Consider the following 18,363-nt stretch of genomic DNA (forward strand, 5'->3'; position numbering starts at 1 on the left):
AAAAATAAAGAAAAGCTTTCAGGAGTTCCTAGTCCACTGTGGTGAAAGTCCAAATCAGTTGGGTGCTGCTGGCTCATGCTTATCCTCCTAGCTCCTCAGGAGGCTGAGATCTGAGGATCATGGTTCAAAGCCAGCCCAGGTTGGAAAGTCCGGGAGACTCTGATCTCCAGTGAACCACAGGAAAACTGGAAGTGGTACTGTGGCTCAAGTGGTAAGCTGAAGAGCTGAAGGGACAGGGCCCAGGCCCAGAGTTCTAGCCCCATGACCAACACCTGGCCTGCTTGAACCTCACTCTGTGGCTCTAGGCAGAGTAATTTCCAGGAGGCCCCTAGGGGTCTCCCAATATCTACATGTCTTACAAGTCTTGAAAGCAGCCTCTTTGGGAGCCTTTGCCTATAGAGCGGTCCAAAGTATCAGAGAAGGTTCTAGCCTTGGGGCATGGAGGACATCGGCCAGAATGGCATCAGAATGGCATCTGTCATGGGTGCAGTGTGGATCTGAGCAGTAAATCAACATTTCAGACCAGGCTTCTGGGCCAGGAGGGGCAAGAGCTGCAAGATGGCACAGCAGATAATGCCTACTCACTGGGGCAAATTTTTCAGGCACACCTTGGGTGGGTGTTGAGTTGGGCTCATGAAAGACCCGTAGGCTCAGGAATCCACAGCTGGCTGGCTGCTGCTTGTAGCAGTGGCTATCCCAAGAGTCCCAGGGCTCAGAGCCCTGCTTTCCTCATCAATGTGCAGCGGCAGATGAAGGTCTGTAATCATGCACCAAGTATAAATGAGCATCGATCATGTTCTTCCCTTGGTCCTGTACCTTATGCATGGATGGATGTGCACGTTCCATGGAACTTACTGCCATGGCCCAGACCCCTCAGCCCAAGAAGTTGGGGAGAAATAACTTATGTGTCGAGAGTTTACTATGACTGTGCCTCTCCACTGCCCCCAGTTCTAGCTCAACTCATCATTACCACCTACCTCTGTGTGTGTGTGTGTGTGTGTGTGTGTGTGTGTGCGTGCGCATGGGCACATGGGCACATCTTGGTACTAGGGCTTGAACTCAGGACCCGGACTCTGTCCCTCACTTTTTTCATTCAAGGCTTGAGCCACAGCTTTTCTTCCAGCTTTCAGGTGGTTTTTGGGAAAGGAGAGTCTCACACACTTTTGAAAAGTGAGCTGGTGATAAGAAAGGTACTCATTATCTTGCCCATGTAATTGTAACCCCTCTGTACAGAATTTTCACACAGAATAAAAAATCCTACTGATACCAAAAAAAGAGAGAAAGAAACAAAGAAAAGTGAGCTGGGCTGCCTCTGAATGCCAATCCTTAGATCTCAGCCTCCTGAGGAGATAGGAATATGAGAGCATGAGCTATTAACATCTGGCCACACTTTCCTTCTTGGCTAAGACAGTGTACCTCTCTCCCAGCCTAGCTCCCATCTACAGATAACCTTCCTCCCCCTACCCCTACTCCTCCAGGCTTCAGAGGAAACATACCCTCCCCTGAGGACATAGAAATAGGATACTTGACAGGTTTGAGATTTATGTTCTCCACACAGTCAAGGGCTGCTGGGAGCTGATGTGGAGATCGGAGATCTAGGCCAGGGCAAGTACACAGCTGTTAGAACAGAAGACAGTACAAAGAGACATCCTTGCAGCTGCATGCCAATGGGCTCATGCCTATAATACTAGCTACTCAAGGTTGACACATGAGGATCAATCAAGATTCAAAGCCAGCCTGGGTGGGCAGACTCTTATCTCCAATGAATCACCAAAAAGCTGGAAAGCAGAGCTACTGGAGTACAAGTACCAACCTTGAGCAAACAAGCTAAAGGATAGCACCTAGGCTCTGAGTTCAAGCCCTAGTAAAAACACACACACACACACACACACACACTAACATCCTTACCAGGTGCCAATGGCTCATATCAGCAATCGTAGCTACTCAAGAGGCTGAGCTCTTAAGATGGCAGCTTGAAGCCAGCCCAGGCAGGAAAGTTCCTGAGACTCTTATCTCCACTAAACTACTGAAAAAGATGAAATGTGAGCTGTGGTTGAAGTGGTAGAGTGCTAGATTTGAGCAAAGGAAGCTCAGTGTCTAGGCCCTGAGTTCCAGCTCTAACAGTTTTTTTTTTTTGACAACTTTTGACCACCTCCCTGCCCCCACCCTCAGTCCATAAATCCAGATTTTGGTCATCCTAGATCTCACTTCCACTATTGCCACTTCTACAGCACCACTACAAGTGGCCTGTTTCTGGCCAGCTCTGGGTTAAGTAGTGAACGTACACAAGGGAGTCATACCCAGGTCAAGGCTAATGCCCCAGAACATTGAGGTATTAGGCATACCAGTCTCTCCTCCCCCAATTCCCTGGCCCTGGAATTTAAAGTCTGTGCCTCTGTATTCTGGGCATCCAGAATTCTCTAGCAGGATTGGAGAGGCCCAGCTGGGACTGGAAGATAGACTTGCCTGAGATAATGTATGTTGACATTTCCTAGACACCAACAGACACTTCCAAGCCACCTTGGCCTCACCTCCAATGCAGCCCAGAATCCTCCTTGCTTAGGCGGCCTTCAGTCCACTATCAAGCTGGAGTTGGCCAGAGCCACCGGCAACCCCCTTCCCTCATTCACTGCCAGCCTGCTGAGAGGGACATGCAGTCAGAGGTCTAGCTGAGGAAAAGGGCAGGACATCCCATGTCTGAGTTTTCCACCCAGAGGCAGGCAAGACTTTATTGCAGCTGGCCCGGCTGATGCAGAATCCCCTGCAGGAGGCCAAAGATTTGGACAGCTGGTTTTGGGCCCCAAAGAAAAGCTTGAACTCAAGTCTCTGGCAATTTAGGATTCATTGTAGACCCTGATAGGAGCAGGCTGCCAGATTTGTCAGGTCTGCCTTCCAGCCAGTGTGGGTTGAGAATGCATGAATGGGAAGGCCTGGATTCCACTACCGGATTTCTCAAGGCCCTGATATACCACCCAGGGGCAGGTGTTGTATCACACTCCGTGAGAGGGGGTTCAAGGCCTGGGCAATCTGTGGGCAACATGACAGGGCCATTTCTTTGTATGGGCTTGAACTGAGGATCTGGGAGCTGTTTCTCTGAGTTTTATTGCTCAAGGCTGGTGTTCTACCACTTGAGCCACAGCTCCACTTCTGGCTTTTTGGTGTTTCCATGGAGAGAAGAGTCTCTCTGACTTTGCAGCTTATGGCCGGCTTTGATCTTTGATCCTCAAATCTCTGTCTCCCAAGTCGCCAGGATGTCAGGCTTGACCATGAGCCAGAGGTGACAGGCACCAAAGGCTTTTTGGTTTTTGTTTGCTTCCATTTATCTCCTGTGAACTAGCAAGCCCAAGTTAAAATAATCAGTTACAGGGGATCAAATTCCTCTCCTAGGTCAGTTAATCCAAGGAGATAAAGTGTCTTTGGAAAAGGCTAGTCTGAGTTGGCTTAGGGGTGTTTGTGTGTTTGTGTGTGTGTATGTGTGTGAGTGTTGGGGATACCTACCCTCATCTCTGTGATGCCTCCTCCTCCCAGCAGGGAGTGCATCCAGGATCCTGACCCCAAGGTAGGTGGATGAGGGAGGGTACCTAAAGTCACATCCAGGGGGATGATCCGAATTCTGTCCTGCAACAGATAAAGCCTGGACATATAAAGGAGAAAAGGAGAGGATTAGAGGAACATGAAAGGGAGCCCCTTATCTTTGGCTACATGTACCAGTGAGAAAACTGAAAACATCTTTCTTGGTAGTAAGATAAAAGACGTACACTATTCATTTATTTTATGATTGTGTTAGTCCTAGGGCTTGGATTCAGGGCCTGGGTGTTATCCCTTAGCTTTTTTTGTTCAAGGCTGAGGCTCTACCAGTTGAGCCACAGCACCACATCTGGGTTTTTTGTGTGTGGGTTTGGGGAGGAAGGTGGTTTATGGGAGATAAGAATCTCCTGGACTTTCCTGCCTGGGCTGCTCTGAGTCACAACCATCAGACCTCAGCCTCCCAAAGAGCCAGGATGATGGGTGGGAGCCATGAGCTCCTGACCTCCACCATCCATTTCTAATCCCTTAGGCCCAGGGCCTGGCCACCCATACTATACCTCCTTGTTGGGAGTAGGAAGCAGACATGAGTGGGTTTGATACTTCAACAGCCTACGTATCTTTGAGCATTGTTCTGGGTCAGTCTGATGGAGGCTTTGTCCTGATCCACAGCAATGACTTGGCTCTGTCACCAGAACAAATGTGCCCCTGGAAGGAGTCAGGTCTGGGGTCTTTCCTCTGAACCCCGCCCCCCTAACTGAAACGACACTCCCCAGCAAAGGGTAGTACATATGGAGTGTTTTTATTGTCTTATAGCCAGGGTTTGGTCAGAGGGGGGGGGTATAGGTCAGAGGCCGGGGATTGTGCTGGGCAGAGGGACAAGGTGACACCTTCTCATGCACTTTCCTTCAACGGTGTAGCAGAGGGATGTGGGGAAGGACTCATGGGATGGACAATGAAAAACTGTCACAGTCTAGCCAAGGCACAGAGGGCCTTACCTCATGAAGCTGCTTCAATAGGCTGAGCAAAACAGCTCCTGACCCACAGCCCACCTCCAGAATGAGAGAGCCACCTTGGGTTCCAACCACATGGGGATGCTGGGCCACCTCCTCCAGCACTCATTCAACCAATTTCTGAGAGGGAGAAAGAGAGAAGGAGAGAGAGAGACAGAGAGACAGAGAGGGAGAGAGAGAGAGAGAGACAGAGGTCCAGAATTAAACTTAAGTGAGGGAAGTGGCGCTGTAGCTCAAGTGGTAGAGCGCTCGCCTTGAGCTGAAGAGCTGAGGGACAGCACCCAGGCCCAGAGTTCAAGCCCCACGACCGACAAAAAAAAAAAAACTTAAGTGAGGTGCCGGTGGCTCAGACCTATAGTCCTACCTACACAGGAGGCTGAGATGTGAAGATCGTGGTTCATAGCTGGTTCGGGAGGAATGTCTATGAGACTCTTATCCTCAAAGTATCAACAGAAAACCGGAAGTGATGCTGTGGTTCAAGGGGTAGAGTACTAGCCTTGTTCTTAGGAGCTCAGGGATAGCATCCAGGCACAGAATTCAACCCCATAAATGACAAGAAGTGGATTTCCCACCACAAGAAGTGGACTGAATAACACCCACTGTCCTAGGAAGCATGGCAGAGAAATCAGGACAAGATTCCTGTCAGCTAGAGATCATGAGGAGGTCAACTGGCTTCTCCATGACTCATTTTCCCCAGCTGGAAAAATGAATACAGTGAAGGATCCCTTCCTCATGGGGATAGGGTAATGATGAAAGAGAGCCATGTTTTGCTTCATAATCCCACACCTGTTGCATGATTAATAACAGACCCCATCTGAGCCCTTTCCCGGCAACTTCCTGCCATATGCTCACAGAAATGTTGAGAACTGTATCTGACACCTGCTCTCTCGGTGCCTTGCCCTGCTCCAGAAAGCCCTCTGCATTAGTCCCTTATTTACTCACAACTGTCCCATGAGGAGACTGAGGTCTGATGGTCGACATCCAACCCAGAACTTCACCTGTTGTCAAGAATTGGCTGCTGTGAACTAGGAGTTTGGGACAATCCATCTAAAATGATGACTGAGCAGGGCGCTAAATGTCTACCAACCCCCACCCCCCACACACACGCACACATACACACAAACACACTTCCACCGTCCTTTGCCGGCAAAGATGTTTTACTTTCTTTCTTTTTGTTAGTTGTGCGGCTTAAACTTTGGGCCTGAGTGCTATCCCTAAGCTCTTCAGCTCAAGTCCAGCACTCTACTACTTGAGCCACAGCACCGCTTCTGGTTTTCTGGTACTTCATTGGAGAGAAGATTCTGAGGGTCTTTCCTGTCCAAGCTGGGTTTTATCCGTGATCCTAAGATTCAGCTCCTGAGTACTTAGGATGACAGCCATGAGCCACTGGCACACGGCCAAAGATGCTTTTCTATGCCTGTCATCGTATCTCCTCAGCAAACTGAGATCTGAGGACTGCAGTTGCATGCCACCCTTGGCAGCAAAGTCATTCAGAACTCTTATCTCCAATTAAACACCCAAAACCGTTGCAAGTGGAGCTGTGGCTCAAATGATAGAGTGCTAGCTTTGAGCATGAAACAAGGGATGGGAAACAGGCCCTAGTGTTAAGATTTTTCTAGCATAGACCCACCCAACAAAAGGAAGCAGGTGAGCACACGGGAGCTCAAAGCGCACACGTAATACTCAAGACTCACAGAATAGACCCCATCCTGCTCTGATTCTCTAGATTCTATGTCCTAGATCATGTCAGGCTGAGATGGGACTGACCATGCACCAACTCAGGACATTCAAGTACAGTCTCATACTGAGGATCCCGTGACTTCATCAAGGACTCAAGATCTCTCACTGTCTTGCCTTGACACTGGGCAGTCAGGTGAGATCTAGTTATCCAAACAAAGGACATGGGAATGAATGAATTTCTCAGCCAAGGAATGCAGACTGAAGGGCTCTAGTTCCCTCTCTCTCAGGGAGGAGAAAAGGGCTGATCCATCTTAGGAATGTTCCTGGTTGTGAGTATCCTCAAAGAAACAACCCTGCTCCCAGCCCAGTGCCTCCTGTTTTCCCACGAGCCTCGACTTTCAGTCGGCCCCTCTCACATCTGCCATCTAGACTAAAGGCTGAGCCAGCAAAGAGACCCACCTCTGCCTCTGCGGATGGCAGTCATGGGGCCCTAGAGTCCCCTAGAGGAAGTCTGGGGGCAACACGGGTCTGACTCTCGCCCTCATTCCCTGGGTGTCCTGTTCCAAGTGGCACGCTTACCTCTGATTCTGGTCGAGGAATGAACACTGGGGCTGTCATCTTCAGATTGAGCCAGAAAAAGTCCCAGTCCCCAAGGATGTACTGCACAGGCATCCTGCAGTGGATGACAGCCAGATTGTCAATGGTGAACCCAGAATGCCAGGACTTTTAATAGCCATATGGCTGGGTTGAAGATTCTATCACTGATGGTCTAGATTGTCAGCTGAGGTCATGGCTCCAATGGCCTGACACACTGGATCTGGGATTGTACTCCCTCTTCATCTTCCTGTTTATCCCTTGACACACCCCAACCCCCCCTCCCCATCTTGTCACTCCCTCACACTATACCTCCCTAGCCCTTGGACAGTTTCTTCTTATCTCTCCAGAAAATAAATTCGGTGAGCCAGGGGAGATTGAAACTCTGTGACCCACCCTGAGCCCTAGGGTCTACCCGAGGCTGTTTCCCTCTGCAGTCACTAACCACTCAGATTTGTATGTCTTGAAGTTGCTGATGTCATGAATGGGTCAGTGACTGGGTCCTACACAAGAGCTTTAGGCTCTGAAACTGTCCCCAAAGAGATTGTGAGTGGTTGGCTCCCTTGATCCAGGGCCTCCAAACCAAGGCTTGCATGCTCCCTTCTTCCTTCCTTTCCTCCATTTCTCCCTCCATCCTTCCCTCCTCTCTTTCTCTTTCCTTTCTTTGTGTCACTCCTGGGCATGAACTCAGAGCCTGGGTGCTGTCTCTGAGCCTTTTTACTCAAGGCCAACAGTCTACAGCTTGAGCTACTCATCCACTTCTGACATTTTCTTTTTGGTAGTCAGTTGGAGATAAGAGTCTTACAGGCTTTTCTGCCAGGGCCTTAAGCCTCAATCCTCCTATCTCAGCCTCCTAAGTAGCTAGGATGATAGGTGTGAGGCACCGGCATCCAGCTCAAACCAAGATTTTTTCATGTGCTGTGGAATCAGCACTGGAACCTTTCATTGTGTATGACCCTCAGTCTCTCCCTGCCAGGAACTGGCACACACTGTAACGTTTTGTTAGATAAATAGATGAACATCTGTCTATGACAATACTACAGAAAAGTCCCATCCAACTCAGGTAAGCATCCTGGGTGGGGGTAAATCCTGATGTAGCTCTAGCACAGTTCTCCCTCCTCCCTCTTCCCACCCTCCTGGTGCCACCACACTTAACTGTTTTGGTTCCAAGGACGTGAGCCATGATGTACTCACTGTATTCTGGGGCCTCTGGGATGCCTATCTTCTCAAAGATCTCTGTCCAGCCACTGACCAGCTGTATGGCACTCAATTCCCCACTCAGCTGTGAACAAGGTTGTTGTGAGGCGAAAGCCTGGTTCAAGGGGCCTCTTCTCACTCCCTAGGGCCAGAGAGGATGGTCCACCATATCTGGCCCCCAATTTTCATGGTGCAGAAAAGGATCCCTGAGGCATCCAGGGTCTCTGAATCTCCCAGAGTCCAGTACAGGTCCTAAGAATTGTCTCTGCTCACAGTGATCAGGCTGCAGATGGCAAGGTCACAATCTCTGCTCCCCACAACATCCTCAACTGTAGTGATCACCCTAGAGAGAGCCAGAGGAGAATTGGCAGCTGCCGGAGAAAGGCAGTCAAGGCACGATGTTCATAGCAAGAGACTGTTTGCCTCAGGAACTGTGCCTGTGCTGCTTGAATGTCATTGTTTGGTGGCTGAAATGGTCCATCTCTTTTGACCCATAATCCCAAGCATTAGTAGAAATTGCCAGCTTCAAGGAAAAAACCCTGGAAAAGCTGGCATTTCAACTTGTCCAAATCAAACTTACAGGGTTCCAAAGTCAGTGGTTCCCTTTTCCTTCCAGACAGCCTACAGCAGGTTACAGAAAATGGCATTCAGAGAGCCCTAGATAACTGCCATGTCCTGATCCCAAGTAGGCTCCAGCAGGGGGAACACACTTGCCTACCATTGCCCAGCTGGAAATAGCCCAGGAGGGACACAGATTGGATTCTGCAGGACTCCCGGGAGGACTACCCACCAGTGCACTGCCCCTAGAGGGAATCCACACCACCACTGGGGGCCTGGAGCCCACTGCCCAGATGCCCACTTACACCGTCAATACCTTGGGTAAGATTCCCCTCTCATCCTCAGTCATGGTGAACCATCTGCTATGTCACACCGTTCGTCACTTCCCAGACCCTCCTAGATTCACAGACCCTGCCCTACTACCTCCCATCTTGTTCTCTATTTATGTTTGGCAGATTCATTCCCAATCTTGAATTAGCTCCAACTATACATACCAGAGCAGACTGTCTGGCTGGAAGAGTGCGGCTGTGATCAAAGTAGCCTCATGAGCCTTCTGGCTAAAGACAGAAGGGCAGGTGTCCACTCTGGTCTGCGGTTCACACAGGACTCCTAGGGGAAACCCACGCAGGTCCAGCAGCTACTGTGGGCTGCAGGAAAGGGGAAGAAAGAGGTGGAAAAGAACATCTACTGAAACCTTCCCTAAAGGAGCCATGAAACTGTGAAAGAGAAAACAAAAATTATGGCTGGGCTCATACTGGGCATTAATTGAAAAAGAATAACAAATACAAACATACACACAAATAAAATGCTTTTGCTCTTTTTAGACAGGGTGACTATACAATGAGAAAGATGATCTCTCTCTCTCTCTCTCTCGCACATACACACAGATTCAGAGCAGTGTCTCTCCTGAGTTTGTTGGTTTCTCATCTGGGCAATGTACTAGCTGGAGCACAGGGGTTCCCTTGTAAGAACCAGGGGATCTCACCCAAGGGGAGTAATGCTCTAATAATGCAGAACCACCCTGACTCTCCCTTTCTCCAAGGCCAGACCCTTCCCATTGGGAACAACCAGCCTTGACTCCCCATTCACCAAAACCCTAGGCCAAGACGCTGGGTGAAGGAGTCTTGAGAAACGTGACTTCTCAGAACCTGGACAGAAAACAAAGCAGATGCCTCCAGAAAGGTGTCTGACCTGGGGTGGGCGTGTTGTTGGGGACTTTGATGGGGATCTAAATGCTATATACATGGTTGTACTCCCTACTTCCCTCCTACATACTTCTGGGCAACTTGGCAAATTTTTGGGGAGGACTAGGAGACCAGATGGGCTGGTAGCACAAGCAGAAGCTGGCAGAGCTGGAAAATGTGATCACCCAGTCAGAACTATTATTGACAGCTGGGGTTGGGGGTACAGACAGGGCATGTGTGTGTCAGAGGGAGTGTTTTTTTCTCCCAAATACCCACCTTCTATCTGACCCCAGTGCCCTCACCTCTCTAGTGGGCTCTTCTGGGAATGTCCTCATGTGAAAGGGTGACTGAGCACGGAAGACAAGGGCTCACACAACAACGTGGTCTATCTTCTGCATCCAACATCCCCCTCCTCATCAAAAGGGAAAAGAACCAAGAGGTGCAGCTTCCCACCTCTGACTAAAGCCACCAGGTTTCCACCAGGGAGAGGAAGGGTGCAGATGCACAGCTGTGTGTCTCTCACTGCTCCAGGCCAGGGGCTCTGTGGTTCCCCCACCTCCCCATCCTGCAGCTCCCCTTTTCCTGGAACACTGGGATCCCCAGGTGGACACCCACATCCACCCCCCACCCCTGAGGTGCATTTGTGGCAGAGCCATGACAGACTGTGGGGCACGGGGGAGGCGCAGGCAGTGCAGGAGGGGGAGGCAAGAGGCAAGGTTCCGGGTCCGCGAGGGTGGGGAGGAAGGATAGAGTGGGGGACGGGGTTTATAGGGGGTTGTGAGGTGCAGGAGCTCAGGTCGGCCACTCACGTGTGCTGCTGGAAGAAGTTGTAGGCTGCGACTCCGGGTGGCGCCAGGAGTCTGAGGACCGAGTGCCAGAACCAAGTCAGGGCCACAAGCAGGCCAGGGGTGCAACATCTCCACCAGGTGACTGCTAGAGGCTCCGCGGGTCTGAGCCAGCAGCGCCATGTTTGAAACGTGGAGCTGCGCACAGCCTCTGCTCCTCCTCAGCCACCACCACAGCCTCAGCAGCCTCCTATCCTGTGGCCACCGCTTCTTCAGCAGCCACTGCCTCTGCCGTGCTCCTTGTACCGGGACCTCAGACTCGGGGCCACCATGGCTGGGCGCCTCCGAGGGGCTGCGTGTGGCGATGTGCCTGCCGGGCAGGCTCCGCATGCTCTGTGCTCCTGGCCAGGACCCACACTATGATCAGAGCAGCCGCCAGCCACTGAAGCCGTTTCCATGGGTGCTAGTGCTCGTGTTAGTGCTGGAGCTCACTCTTCTCCCAGCTCTCACTCGGCCCCACACTCCTCTCCTGGGCCACACATCCTGCTGCACACACACCTGGCCTCCAGGGCTCCTGGCCATTGCTGCCACCAAAGTGTGCTCCTGGTCCCCGCCCCCTCCTCCCCTGGGCCACGCCCCCCACCCCTGGCCACAATTGCAGCCCTGACTGGGCCCTGAGGCTTCTAGACCATGGCAATTGCAGCCCTACCTCAGCTCAGCAATACACCCCACCCCCAGTATCGGCCCAGGGGATCGAATCTCCCCTCAGCCCCACCACTGGAGGAGACTCTCCTCTATCCCCCTCCACTCCACACACTAAGCAGGTGCATGGTGACACTCCTGTGTGTATGTGGGTTTGTGTTTGTGTCTGTGTGATTGTTGGGGATAACCACCTCTCAAGGACTCAGAACATAGCACCCTTTGGGATGACTGCGCACACAGCACACTTCCAAAATCAGCACAAAGCACCCTGTGTAAATGACTCAGCACACAGCTCCCTTTGAAGGACTCAGCATGTAATATGCTGAGTACTCTATCCAGCACCCTTTGAAGGAGGGAGTCTATAGCCCACAGTGTAAAGGACTCAGTGAATGGCACGCTTTGAAACACTCAGCACATAGCACTCTTTCCCAGGGACTCATCACAATCTGTGTTGAACCACGCTGTATAAAACACCCAGTGCACAGCTTCCTTCGATAAACTCAGCACACAGAACAATTTTGAAGGACTCAGCACATACCACACTGTGGAAGCTCTCAGCACACAGCATCATTTGAAGGACATTAGGGAGCACCCTAAGGAAAGGACTTGGCACACAGCACTCAAAATACGCCTCATCCCTCTCTTCCCAATGGCTCACACATAGCAGGACCCTTTAGGATGCATTAGCACACCACAACTTTTAAAGGACTCAGCATACAATACTTTGTGCAATGGACTCAGCACAAAGCCCCCTTTAAAAAACCAGGATGGCAAACTCTTCTCAGGGACTCAGCACATAGCACCCTTTGGGATGACTCAGCAAACAGCACCTTTTGGAGGACTCAGCACATAACTCCCATGAGGGAAGGACCCAGTAAATAGCGCCCTGTGAAGGACTCAGCACATAGCTGTATGTTACAAGTTCAGCTGTCATTAGAATTAGGGTGCTTTCTTCAGTATCACCATTCTTCAGAAACACTTCACAAATCCTACTAGTTCACATTTAGACAAGCTGTGTTTTATGGGGGAAGTCAGCTGGGGGTCTTGAACTCAAAGCTTGGGGCCCTGTCCCTGAGCTCTTTGGTTCAATGCTAGAGCTCTACCACTTGGAGGCACAGAACCAGTTTTATTTTTTGAGGTTGTTCTTTGACAGGTCTTATGGTGATAAGTAAGGCCAAGTAGGGGTATCCGTGGGCAAAGGCTCTTAGCTCAGCCTGGAGCTGACCTCTCCCTTCCCTGTGTCCCTGGAAAGCTGGGCCTCCTGGAGCTCTCTTGGCCTAGGGTGGAACAGACCTGCTCTGGCATCAGCAAACAGGGTGAGCAAAAGTCAGCTTGGCCCTAGTAACTTGCCAAAATTGAACTCTAGTGGATAATGGCATTAGACTGCATGTTCCGCATGTGCCCACCAGGGGGCAGGAGTGGCCCACAATAGGGATTGTACTTGCGAGTTGTGTTTACTCTTGCTTCCCTGGGGCCCCCACCATGCTTCAAAGCCACCCTGGAGAGGAAAGTCCTTGAGACACTTACTTACAATTAACCATCGAAAAGCAAGTGGGGCTGTGGATCAAGTGGCACAGCATTAGTTTTGAGCAAGAAAACTCAGCAATAGAGCTTAGGCCCTGAGTACAAACACTCACACACACACACATACACACACACACAAACACTGCAGTCTTTGGGTATTCTCTACTTTTTCCCTCACTAAGCCTGGTGGCTGCTGGCCCAGGTGTTTGGTGCAAACAACATCACCTGGCATCTTCAATTTTGGGGGAACAGAATGGCTAGAAGGTCAACCTTCCCCCATCCCAGCTCCTTAATTGGGTCATGGTCTATCCAGGCCCTTTGGAGCTCCTTTACAGACTCGCCAAGATGCCTTCAAAAGGCATCACATACTGGGCACTGGTGGCTCATGCCTGTCATCCAAGCTACTCAGGAAGCTGAGATCTGGAGGATCATGGTGCCAAGCCAGTCTGGGCAGGAAAGTGTGTGAGACTCTTAGCCTCCATGAAACGTCAGAAAACAAAAGTGGCATTGTGGCTCAAGTGGTAGAGTGCCAGCTTTGAGAAAAAGAGCTCAGGGACAGCGCTCATGGCCAACAACAACACAGAGAGGCATTGCATGATGTCTTTGGGATTGGCATGGGCCAAATATAATTGGAATTAATTATAATTGGAATTAATCAAGTCCTCTAAGACAAAGCAGTACCTTCTTTAGTCCTGTGCTCCTCCATCTTGTCTCACCACCTGGCCTTGTCCATGCTTTGGGTCAGCATGGGTCTGGCTGGACGGGAGGGCTCCAAGAAAGATCCCAGAGCAATCACCCCACATCCTTCTGCCCTGCTCACCCTGCTGCTTCTGGTCTTTGCCATAGACCTTCTTCCTGGAATCCATCCATGAGGTCATCACCACCAACATAGTGGTGAATGGTGGGTCTGGCCTAACTAGGGTCAGTCAGAGGTGGAAGTTGTTCTGGGACTAGGAGCTTACACTTTGGGTGTGGGCTGAGGCCTGGGCTGACCTTTATTTCATCCTGAGCCTTGCAGTGGTAGAGAGACAGTTTAGACTTTACATTGAGTCAGGTAAGATCAGAATCTGGAGGACCACTGGTGTGGGGAAGGATGTGGGACCCAGAGGGCCACTGTTGTTAGTACTCTCTTGGGACTCCCCTCTCCCTCTCTCATCCCTCAATGGTAGAAGAGAAACTTCAACTCAGGGTGTGGGAATAGGGGGCGGGGGAATATTTTGGGAGGAACCAGACTTGTGCTTCATATTCATCCTAGCCCCTACTTCCTATTGATCTGAGGAATGGCCATATGGGTTTGGGAGGGGGAAAAAATCATCCTAGCTGAAAATGTGTCTCAGTGGTAGAGTGTTTGCCTAGCATGCCTGAAGCCACCAATGGGCCACCAATGGGCCATTAGATGTCCCTAGAGTTTGGGCCAACTCCCTTCAGCCTCTGCCCTACCCTACCCCCAGTTTAACCTTCCCGTTGCCCGGCAGATGGAGGCCTGAGAGAAAGCCACTTGGTCACCTACTTCTGGTGGCTGCCAAGGCTTTTGAGAGTCAGTATGTTACATAGAGAGTCATCATCCGCATCAGTCTACAGGAGAAAGTGAGAGAGCACTCCTCCCCTGAGACTGGAAGCTGTGGGCAGATCTGGATGTGGGGCATCTGGGGCAGGACCTGCTCCTTGCGGGAGTCCACTATGGGGTCGGGAAGCCTGATCTCTCCTCTGGCAGTTTCCATGCGGTCTTCAAGTTGCTTCTGAAGCAGTGTTGGTGAGAGGAGTGGGAGGCTCAGCCTGTGCTGGCATCTGGAAACTGCTGTCTGTGCCTTCCCTGACAAGGAGTAACAGCAGCTCCGCAGTACTCTCCTCTTCTCGAACTTCTCCTGAGACAGCCAGTGCATGCACTGGGCTTTTTCCCAACTCAGCTAATTCAGGACCAACATCTGCTCTTTACACACCATGAGGGACTCCTTGATAGTTTGGATGTGTGCCGACAGCTGGCTGCATCAATGGGGGAGCTCACCTGCTGGACTCTGGAAGTCCACCTCATCAGGAAGGTCATGGATGAAGCAGACTTTCTTCTCAGATGCCCATGTCCCGCTTCCCATCCCCACACATGCTGTGTTGGCAGCTCATAGGGTTGAGGGCCTGTGGCTCCAGCTCAGTCTGGCATTGAGCTGCTGGGTCGGCCAGGGGGTGCCTGCAGCTGGCCCACCATTCTTGTGTCAGGAGTTTCCCCCTGTGGATCTCATCCTGCAAGAGTACTCTCAGAGCCATGTCACTCTTGGTCTGGGGAACATCTCCATCCTGTGTGATGGTCACATGGGGTGGGGGTATTCGCCTCCTAACCTTTTGCTTCTCCAGGTCTCATGCCTTCCCCTTCCCCAGGGAAAACCAGGAAGCTCAGCTGGGCCTGCAGGCACTCCTCCTGTGATCTGATGGCTTCCAGGCACTTGAGAGTGTCCTGCCACTTCGCGGACATCACCTGGTCCCTCCAGTTTGTTGAGCCCTGCACTTGCTTCAGCTGCTCCAGCAGCTGGGTCTGCCTCTCTAAGTGCTGCTGCAGGGCCTCTTTCTCAGAGCACAGTCACTCATTGGAGACAATGTGCCATTCACATGAGGTTCTGAACTCTTGCACTGGCCCAGGGACTGCTCCAGCTGCTCCTGAGCTGCTTGGCTCTCTATCTCAGCCACCACTATCCATTTCTCTATCTTCTTCTCTGAGCAGTCCTACTGTTCCCGGAGATGTTTCTTCATCTGTTGCTCTGAGTCCAGGATGCTGGCGAGCTCCTCCTTCTCACTGCTCACCCTGTGGAGAGCGTCCCACAGCAGGGCCAGCTTTTCCTCCGATTGTCCATCCCAAACACATGCACATCGTGGGGTCTCAGGGATCTCCTGCTGATCCTAGGCTTTCTCCTCCAGTCTCTGCAGTTGTTCCTGCTGCTCCACGCTCTGAAGATGGAGACTGGTTTTCCTGGACCTGGATGTGAAGATGTTCCTCCAGGTTTTTCAACTCCACCTTCAGTACCTCACGCCCTCCAGTGCATGTTGGAACTTGCATATTCTCTTTTTCATGTTGCTCCCCTGTATCTACAGCACTTCCACCTTCTCCTGCAACTCTGTGTTCACTTGCTCCAGGTCATCAAAGTTTCTGGTATTTTCCTTGAGCGGAAGGGTCACATCATTCAGCTGTTTGAAGAACATTTTGGTCTCCTCCTTTGCAGCAGTGACCAGAGAAACCGCTGTCTCCAGCTCTGCCACACGCCACTCCGTAGCTTGCAGGCAGCTGGTGAGAGCTTCCTGCTCCCTTTGTCTGTCATCAGTGGCCTGCTGCACTTGGGCCAGTGCACATTGTCAATCACTTTCTGCTAAAACCAACCATTTTATGGGTGCCATTTGGATCTCTACCTCCATTTTTGGTGCTGCATGTATCTGGTCTATCTTCTCCCTCTCTTAGTCCCATTGACCCTGCGGGTCTGTCTTTCCCTGCTTCACTGGTTGGATCTTGGCACAGAGTGCCTAGTTTCTTCTTTTCTGTGGTCCAGGGTGGGTATCACATGCAGGTAGCACCTCTGTGGATCCTTGGTGGTATTGAGACCCTTGACATTCTGGACCCAGATAGCTGTGACTGTCCCCAAAGGCAGGGTAGGCCCATGGTCGGCATCACCTTTGGCCAGACTCTCCATTCAATCTGGCTCCCCAGTGGTGTTTGTCTTGGGGATCCCTCCCTTTTTCGTGTTCTTTGTTTTTTTTAATGTTTTAGGGCTGTCGGGAGGATACTGCTGGGCAGTTTCTTGCCCACAGTTCTCTCATTGATTCTTATTGTTTCAGACATCTGAGCAATGGGACAGAAAAGTTGGGCTGGCCACATTCCCAGGCTCTAGGAAATCCTCTCTTCTCCCACTCACCAACTAGGACATCATTTCCTACTCTACCTCAAAGTCACCTGGAGTCTCTTGCTCATCACTCAGCCACCTCTACCTTCCTCAACTGCTGGTAGTGGTGTCAACCAACAGAGGGAATCCAGGTGTAACTGGGAAGCATGGAATGTGGGCATGGCCACTATTCTTGTATCCCATTGGTCAAAAAGAACCATAAAAGAATGGGGGTGTCCCTGGAATCCTGTGATGCAGAAAGAATGGATGGAGTCAAGATGACAGCAGCCCCTTTACCAGGAAACTCTGTACAATCCAGTTGGGGACAAGAGGGAGACCTGCTTTAATCAGATGTCTGCACAGATTGTTGTGTATGTCTGTTTGTTGCCAATCCTGGACATTGAACTATGGATCTGAACACAGTCCATGAGCTGTTCTTACTCAAGATTAACCCTCTACCACTGGAGCCACACAGCTCTACTTTTGGTTTGTTGGCATTGAGGTTGGACAGGGGTCTCAAAGACTTTCCTTCCTAGGGTGACTTTGACCATGATCCTCCTATCATAGCCTTGTAAGTATCAAGGAGGACTGGTAAGAGCCACTGGTGCCTGGCTAATCATTGTTTGGGATTATGGCTTCTTCAGTAGCCTGCAAGACTTCAGCAATGCAAAGTGAAGTATCCTTTGGAGCCAGATCACTCAGACCCAGATGGCCATAGTGCAAAGGAAGAAAATGTAAAAACACCATCCCGCCACTTTTTTTCTGTGCATTTCCCCCTGCATAAGGCATGAACTTCTAGGATCCCAGGATAGGCTGTGTTTTCAGCCTATGGTGATGAAAGCTGAGGCACGGTTGCCATGACCTGATGTCAAGACCCTGCTTGGCAAAAAAAAAAAAAAAATAGCTCCCTGGCTTGCAATTCATGCCGTTTCTCCTACCTTTGAATTTGAACTTAAGGCCTGGGTAATTCTAAAGCATGGTGGATGAAGGGGAAGCTCACCATGCTTGAAGACAAGAAAACAAGGCTGGTCCCTAGGCCTGAATTCAAGCACCAGCCCTGGAAACATTCTATTTATATACATTGTAAAGGTATGATTTGTACTTGTGTATAAATGTTCAGCCCATGTCGTGTTTGTTGTGGTTATTTATTGCATTTTTGTTTTATTCATTTATTTTCCTTTTTTTTTTTTTTTGGTAGTCGTGGGGCTTGTACTCTGGGCCTGGGCACTCTCCCTGAGCTCTTCAGCTCAAGGAGGGGGCTCTACCACTTGAGCTACAGCACCACTTCAGGTTTTCTGGTGGTTTATTGGAGATAGGAGTCTCATAGTCTCTCCTGCCTGGGTTGGCTTTGAACCGTGATCCTCAGATCTCAGCCTCCTGAGTAGCTAGGATTACAGGCGTGAGCCACCAGCTCCTGGCTAATTTTCCTATTTTTATTGTGAAAATGTTGTACAGAGGGGTTACAATTACATGGGCAAGATAATAAGTACATTTCTTATCAAACATTGTAGCCTCCTCCTTTGTTTCCCCTTCCCATCCATTCCCATCCTTCCCTCTGCCCCACCCAATTCTCCCCACTCCCCCCTGCCACCCCAAACCAAAGTTGTAAAGTTCATTTTTGACAAAATGACTTTTACATCTCATTGTTGCAATGGGTCCATATGTATCCCTATTTAAATAATTTTTTTCCTTCCCCTCCACAAATTATACCGACATGAAATACAGTGAAAGCAGAGGTTATACT

General features: G+C 50.5%; 1 protein-coding gene across 1 annotated transcript in view; it reads right to left on the reverse strand.

Annotated features, from left to right (window-relative positions):
- The window catches only part of LOC106002702 (hemK methyltransferase family member 1-like), a 39,227-nt gene extending 30,820 nt beyond the window's left edge, over positions 1 to 8,407 (reverse strand). The window contains exons 1-2 of the mRNA XM_013037531.1: positions 8,352 to 8,407; positions 8,007 to 8,094 (exon numbers count right to left, since the gene is read on the reverse strand). The gene's annotated coding sequence lies outside the window, so the exon portion shown is untranslated. The remainder of the gene's footprint in view (positions 1 to 8,006; positions 8,095 to 8,351) is intronic.
- Between the last annotated feature and the right edge of the window lie 9,956 nt (positions 8,408 to 18,363).

This window comes from Dipodomys ordii, unplaced genomic scaffold (assembly GCF_000151885.1).
Source record: "Dipodomys ordii isolate 6190 unplaced genomic scaffold, Dord_2.0 Scaffold1000000272, whole genome shotgun sequence".
NCBI lineage: Eukaryota > Metazoa > Chordata > Mammalia > Rodentia > Heteromyidae > Dipodomys > Dipodomys ordii.